Source organism: Notamacropus eugenii, chromosome 5 (assembly GCF_028372415.1).
Source record: "Notamacropus eugenii isolate mMacEug1 chromosome 5, mMacEug1.pri_v2, whole genome shotgun sequence".
In the NCBI taxonomy this organism is placed as follows: domain Eukaryota; kingdom Metazoa; phylum Chordata; class Mammalia; order Diprotodontia; family Macropodidae; genus Notamacropus; species Notamacropus eugenii.
The window spans coordinates 102,250,373-102,258,824 of record NC_092876.1 but is presented as its reverse complement, the minus strand read 5'-3'; positions in this window follow the sequence as shown (position 1 = coordinate 102,258,824).

The window sequence follows — 8,452 nt, the reverse complement described above, 5'->3', positions numbered from 1 at the left end:
AAAAATAACCTAAATTCAATTGAAATTGTTTTTTCCTCTCAGTTTTCATCTTGAAGCTAAAAATAAGGATAAATTCATCTCTCCCAACCATTCTAAAGTATTCAGGTTAAAATGATACCCTTAGCCTGGTGCTTGATACCATGCTAAGTACTACAAAAATAAAGAAATCAGTGGGCAGTTGTATTAGGGGAAGGAGAGGAATCAACAGAAAATATCCCTACATTTATTAAGAGAATCATAGGATCATGGCTCTCAAGCTGGAAGAGACATCAGAGTCTTTCTAGTCCTTCTAACACAGATGACCCAAATCACAGGAACTTGAGGTAACCACAAATGTTCCGGGGATTTGCATATTTAGACAGAAGCTGGGATCTGGCTCCCTCTGCCTTTTGGAAGACTGCGGCAAGAAGGGTGTGTGACAGCTCCCTCTTTCACTCTCCTAGCTCTAAGAGCTTTACTGGGCTAAAAGGTCTGATAGGAGTATAATATTCTTTCTGAGAGGAAAGGGGGTAAAAATAAAAATCACTAGCCCAACTTACTCTGGCAGGAAGTAGCTCCTCCCCAAATTAGAAGGGTCAGAGTTAGTTTACTGATGGCTAAGTTAATTTTCCTCCCAGTAAATGGTTTTTACATAAAGGCCATCAGGGAAATTGAGAAGGCATTTATCAAAGCAGACAGTAAAATAGTAATCAGGAAAGTTACATAGATTAAGTTAATCTACAGAATACACGATTAAATGGTCTCTGACATCCTGAGCTAAACAGACTCTGAACTCAACCAAGGGGAAAGAAGTTTCATTCAAGCAGTCTTTTCTTTGAGAACACAGGCTTAGGAATCAAAGGAAGTATTGGCATTTCAGCTTTCCCTTTATGCCTTTGACTCTAGAGAGGTCCCCCATTCACCATTCAAAAACTGTACCTAGTCTCTCATCTTTTGTACTTCTCTCAACTCTCCTCTGCCGATCAGGATTCAGATCTCCCTACATATACATACATATGCATACACACACACATATATATATGTATATATAAATATAATTATATATATAGTTATCACTAGGCTGTCCTTCAGCAAACCTAAGTGGGCTGTTAGATTCTAATGAATAAATTAAAGACCAGTTACACATGTATTATCAGAGACAGGTTTTGAACCCACTTCTGTTTCCAAAGCCAACTGAAGCAGATTCTATTTATTTTAGTGATCTAATTTTGTTAAGGATATTCCGTTCTGATTGAGTAATATTTCACTTGTAGGTATATAAGTGGAAACTATGATTAATTCCACACATTAGTGAATCGCCTATTACTATAAACAAGGACCGCCTGTGATTGAATGTACTGTATCAAGAAACATTTAAGTGTGTATATATATGTGTCAGTCTCATTCAGATGGAAACAAAGAACCTGAAAAGATTAACAAACGAAAACTTATCGTTGTTAGTCATGGTAACCACTAAAGAGGAAATAATGATTATTTGCTAAATACTTATAGGATGAATTTCTGTGTGAATCTGGGAAAGTAATTTAACATCTCCTAAACTCAGTTTTCTTACATGTAAAATGGGAAGGTTGGTCTAGAAGTCGGTGAACTATCCTGTCATGAAAACCCCGGGTAGGCTGCTGTAAGTTAAGACGTTTATATTTACATATGTAATGAGAAACTGGACAGAGAGGCCACCCTTTCATGAGGCCAAACATACCACACATGCTAATAAGGGCTGGATTCTCATTGGCCAGTCCTTCATTACAGAAACACACACATGTATATATGTGTATATACATACACATATATACACACACATATAAACGTGTATGGAGAAACAGGTAAGAGGTGGACACCAAAGGTGGAGAGCAGCTCAGCAAGTCCTCTCACCAATCTTACCTGAACATCATATAGAATCTATAGCATGCACAGAGGCTACACTCCAGTAAAGCCATTTTGGCAGATGGGCTAACCCAGGCTGAGGGTAACGGATAGGCCTCAAAGCCATTGGCGAATTAGGACAATGTCAGTCCCAAGCGTGTGAGGACTTCCCCTAGTAAAGTGGGTGGATGAGAACAATCTGTTCGAACGGCTATGAAGGCAGCCGAAGCAGGTGCTGTGGAGTACTTAGATTTTAGTCAGGCATCAAAGATGCCAAGGTCATCCACTGCATTCCAGGCCAGTGCCAAATGTTCTGACTCTCATCTTGTCACTGGACTTTAATGACTGGAAGAAAAAGTGAGACTGATGACTTTGCACAGCTCTGCCGCACTTAAATCCAATTCATGTGCAAGTCAAGACATCACCCCATGAGGTCATTGGTTCTCTTAGAAAACAAAGAATGAACAACAACGTATGTTTAGATATACACATACACACATAGGTACACATATGTACAAAATACTATGCATACATGTACCGTACATGCATGCCTGTATACATGGTCAATGCTTTATAACTATCAGTTTATATCCCTTTCCCCTTTCTCCCTACCAGATATCCTATTTATGCTTGAAGGACTAGCTCCAGTGTTCCCTCTCCAGGAGCGTTTGCTTTCATCCTTATCCTCCTCCCTATGGGTGAAAGTAACTCCTTTTTCATTTTATCTCATAGAACCATATGCTCCTCTTAACAATACATAGTTTAGCTTCTGTTATATTTGTCTATGTGCATGTCATATCTACTCCCACCTATTAAACTGTTAACTTCATGAGGTCAGAGATTATCTGAATTGCCTACAATTATCTTCTTTTCCCCAGGATGTTATACATAATAGGCATGGGTAAACAGTTGTTGAGTGACTTAGTGAAGAGCAAATCTCAAAGGAAACAAACCTGGGGCCTAGTCCTGGCTTGGTTACTGACTCTCTAGGTGACTGTAAGCCAGTCGTTTTGTTAGTTATCTTTTCCCCAGTTTAAATATCTCACCCCTCTTGCTTACCACCTATGACCTTGGGGAAGTACTTAACATCTCCAGGCCTCAATCCCTCAATGATAAAATGAGGGGACTGAACTGGATGACTCTGAAGGCCCTTTCAACTTTAATTCTATGATCTATAAATCTTAATGGGCTTATTACTATTATTTTATGGGGAAACATGCACACTAAAAAAGTACGGCAATATACTCACAGTCTTCCAGCCAATTAATGGGACAGTTTGGACTAGGGGCTTATTTTCCATTTCTCATTCTACTGTATGATGGTAAATTAACTTTGGCCTCTTAAAGGAAATTTTCTTCTCTAGTCATTCAATGCTTTGACTGGTGTCAATGTTTATAAGGAAAGCTTATACAGTGCCTCTCCCACCCCCCATCCCCACCCCTGAGAGTAATAGCCAGTACTTAGGTCGTAAGCTAAGGTTTACCAAGTACTATCAAATCTATCTTCTTTGAGGGTCTAACAGTCCTGTGGTAGGCACTTCTGGTATTACTGTCCTCATTTTATAAATGAGGAAACTGAGGCACAGAGAGCTTACGTGACATGCTAATCACATATAGGAAACTTCGGAGGTGGGATTCAAACTCAAGTTTCTCTCCTGACTCTAAGTTTGTCATTCTTTTTAGGATGCTGCACTAGCTGGATCAACTGTTTCATTGGGTGCATACTCCCTCCACCAATGAAGAGTGCATATGACACAGAGAAGTTAATTAGCCTTCAAGGGTATGTAGCCAAAGAAAAACAAATTCATAAAATGTTGGCCAGTCTTTTAATGAGCCTTTCTGAGCTTAGCCAGTCTCTTCTGTAGACAGATAGTCTGTCACTAGATATGAACTAAAAGTCTTTCCAGTGATATGGTATTGGGGTCTTTAAATTGTGCATGATTGCATGCTCCTGTCAATAAAAATTTTTGAGCATACATCCCCAATAATTTATACAGGATGTCCCAATAGTCTTCACGTAGTTTTAAACTTTAATAGCTGCTGATTAATAATATATATATACATACATACATTTATATGTACCACTATATGAATAATTATGTAGATTATAGAGTTTACACAAAACAGAAAATAAAACAGGATGGGATGAAAATGAAATAATAATGAAATAACCCTGTAGTTAAATGGATAGGGGAGATAGGAGAATTATATGATCAGATCTGCACTTGAGCAATATCACTGGCTTTTGAGTGGAAGATATATAGAAGAGGGAAGTAGAGGACAGATTTAAATTGGGAAGACCAATTACTAGGACACTGCAATAGTTTAGGCAAGAGGTTCATAGGTTCATAGATATTGATTTTGCCTGGACCCTGGAGGCCATCTGTTTCAACTCCCTCACATTGTAGATGTGTTGAGAAAAGGCTGAATTAGTATGATAGCTACTGAAATAGAGAAAATGGTTTCTAAAGGTGTTGTGAAGCTAGAAATTACAAGGATCAGCAACTAATTGGCTACCTGGGCTGAGAAAGAATGAAGAGATGAAGATGACACTAAGGTTGTGAACCTGAGTCACTGGAAGCATGGTGGTGCTCTCCATGGTGATATAGATGAAGGCAGAGATGGGAGAGAATGAGAGTGTTGCTGCAGATCACATCTAGCTCTGTAATTCACCTTGCTCCACCTAAAACAAAAAATGGGGAGGCAGAATTTTTATTCACCAGTTCCCAAGCACAAACCCTACCCAGAAGGAGAATCTCGGGTAGCCTTGGCATGCTCTGGGGGACAGGGGAGCAGTATTCTGGTAGGGTTAGGGAAGGAGTTTTCCCAATGGCTACCATGAAGCTACTATAGTGGGAAGTTAGTTTATAATTACCCAAGGGGACAACACCAAACCTAATAGGGTAGAGATTGGGAGGGCACAGAGATTGATATCTGTGTGGGTAAGAGTAGGTATGATGATATTGGAGAAGACGTGTCAAATTGGTTATTGGAGGGATGGTTAGATGGGACCTATATTTCTACCCTCTAATTCATTAACCATACCTCAGGTCATTAGCTCCATTTGCAATACTACTAATTTAGAAAAAAAAATTAGTTTGATTTGGAGTCCAGAGACTTGTGATAGATTCCAAATTCTATCACCAATTCCTTAGGTAACATAACTTCAGTGGAGGTAGCTAGGTGGCTCAGAGCACTGGGTCTGGAGTCAGGAAGACTTGAATTCAAATCCAGTCTTAGATACTTAGTAGCTGTGTGACCCTGGACAAGTCACTTAACCTCTGTTTGCCTTAATGCTCTGGAGAAGGAAATGGCAAACCATTCCAGTGACTTTGCCAAGAAAACCCCATGGACAGTATTGGTGCGCTATTGTCTATGAGGTCATGAATAGACAGACATGACTAAACAACTGAAAGACAAGAAACATCAGTGAACCTCTGTTTCCTCATATGTAAAATGACAGAGTTGAACCAGATGATCTCCAAGGTCTTTTCCAGTTCCAATATTCCACAATTTCTTATTTCTGTGGAATGAGCTGCCAAGTTTTCCTCTCTGGAGGCACAGCCTCAGGGAACCCCAAGATCATTGGTACACCACTACAAGAGATCAGATTATGACTTTAGGAGTAGAGTGCTTAATGTTATGAAAAATCAGGACCGGGGAAACTTACAATCACTGTTGTAAGAATCTGGGCATTGAAGAATAAGGAAAAGATGCCTTCATAATATTTTTCCAGTTAATGAATAAAAAATGACAGAGCAGAGCTCATGAGGTCTAAAGCTCTCTATGCTTTTTGTGGGGTTGATTATTGCTTTGTTTTGTCTTCTGTTATTAAAACAATAGGCAAGCCAGTCTTCATATAGGGGAAACTAAGTGGTTTCCATTCAAGGTGGAGTCTTTTGTAGACAAAAAACCATCCAGTTAGGAATTCATAGAAGATGTTTGGAGACTCTTTTGAATTGTATGATAACCACTGAGATAAAGACCTATCTAATTTGAAAACAAGATTTGCTCATTTGGTGATCCATGTGAGAATCACAAGTATCATCTTTAGTGTTAGTTCTTAAGGGTCAACTCACAATCCTGCTCTGGACAGTGACTTCCCATATGTGCTACAATTCAGAGCCCTCTAATAACATAATGGAATGCACTCAGTACTCCTGTCATGTAATTTCCATTTCAAACTCATTGTTTGGACCTATTCCCATTCATGGTGCCATTTTAGTTTCATAACTAGAGTCAGAGAGGCAAGCTCCTCTAGAAGAAAGAGCATGAGTTAAAGTATTCCATATTCACTTTTCTCCAGGGATATTATTCATGCTAACTCCATTCAAAACTGTCAACCAAAAAGAAACATACTTAAACATCTGTAGCTTATCCCTAAATATTAGCTCCATTTAATAATAATAATAGCTAATATTTATGTCATGATTTAAGGATTGCAAAGCACTTTACAAATATTATCTCATGATATCTTCACACTAGCTTGGAAAGTGGGTGCTGAGGCATACAAGAGTTGTGACTTGCCAGTGGTCATACAGATTGCAAACGTCCGAGGTCACATATGAACTCTGATATTCTTGACTCTAGATCCAGAACTCTATCCATTGCATCACCTAGCTGCCTTGGGATGAGACTTTGGGAAGGCTTCTGTAAGTTAACTAGTGTCCATTCAACTCTGCAAGAAGCTCGGTTATGGCATCCACTTTTTTAGAGTAATGTTTGTCCTTCATAAATTATGTAATGGAGTTAAGGATGAGTAAAAAGGAAGTGCATTTAGTAATAACTTTGACCACCCTGACTCATTTCCTGCTCTCTTGTTATTCCAGAGAATGGTGGACTCTCACGTGATCTGTCAGCTGTTTAATTAGCTGAGGTAGGTATATTATATTATTTTTCCACTGGGTAGATTTCCAGACCAATAAACTTTCACTAAGCACCTACTATGTGTCAGAAACTATGATGAGCCCTGGGGTTGCAATGAATGAAAAAAAGACAGTCCCTGTCCTCAAATATAACTCAGATTACTCATTATTAACCAGGTTAACAAATTTAAAGGATGTGACCTTTATTCTATTTTTGGAGAGTGTCTCTATATTCTGCATAAGCATTCCTATTGATATTATATGTAAGATGTATTTTGGAGTTAAATGTCTCCTGAAATGAGTAAGAAGTATTCTTGAAAGGATACTATCAACCTATTGACAATTTACTAAGGATGAAATATTAATTTTTAGAGTCAATTTTGAAGCACCTGGAAATTCTTGGAATAGACTTCTTTAAAAGGGAAAGCTAGGGAGATGGGAAAACTAGGGTAGGGAATATTTGTGAAAGGAGAGGGGCTGCAGAGATTCAAACTCATTTAACTGGGGGGGGGGGGGTGGAGCTTGCCCATTTTCTAGGTCCCTGTTGAGAACCACATGGCCCTAAGAGAGGAAGATTTTTGAGGCCACAGAAATGGGAGCAGCTGAAGGCACCAGCAACCAACAAGTAGATCCTTGACCAAGTCCCTTGATATTGTCAAGTTGCCATCTTAATCCAGGACCAAAGAATAGCCAAACCAAACCCTTGACTTTCATTAGTACTACTAAAAGGGTGTGGATTCAAGCTGTCTTCAATTTTTTCATGTGTGTGTATATGTGTGTGTGTGTGTGTGAGTGTGTATGTGTGTTGTATCTTCAACCACAAAGTAGCAATCTGTCTGTAGAAGGATATAAATACCTTGGGAAGGCAAAAATCACAAAATGGGGAATGAGGGGAGGATTTAATCCTTTAGCAGCCCCAAGTGCTTTTCTCTCTGTTGAAGGGGATGGTACTCAGGTTCAACATAATTCTTGGAGAAAATGGAAGCCCAACAGAAAAGGAAGAATTCTTGGGATTATTTGCAGGCTTTGGTGAAAATTCTTAGTGTTTTCCATTGCATTAAATAAAGTTTATCGTATAAAATTAATGTATTTTTGGCCCAATTGCTCATATAGGAGCTTAGGACCTTTTACCTTTACTCTAAAATCTTGGACTTGAGCCAAATTCTGATGTTTTCAGAGCAAACCCTGTTTGACTGAATTGAGAGTGAATTGTGACATGCCCCCAAAATTGACCTTCTGATGGATGGATGGAAAGCTCACAAAGTTTGTAGATTTCTTGGGCAGAGTCTGAAGGTAGACAATGATGGACCCAGAACTGAACAGGACAAGCACAGGAAACTGAATTACATTTGAGAAATTGTTCAGTGCTTTTAAGGACCTCGAGTTTGTCCCTGAAATACATGGTGGAGGTAGAGAATGGGCAGCAAATTACCATTGTGCTGTGTGCTCCATTGGTATCCATATAATGTCAAGACACCTAGAGGAAGGTCCCCAGCAAATTCTATGAGGATTTCTGGAAAGACATAGGCAAAATTTACCTAACAATAAGATATAGATGGATCTTGATCTGCATTGTTGGAGGAACTATCAACATCAGTGAGATAATAGATCTATTGAAGGATTATATTACTTACCCTAACAGCAATGGTATTACTTTATTAATGGTATAACTTAATTAACAAGGAAATTAGAAAATTAGGTCATGTCCCTGTACAGACTTGGACC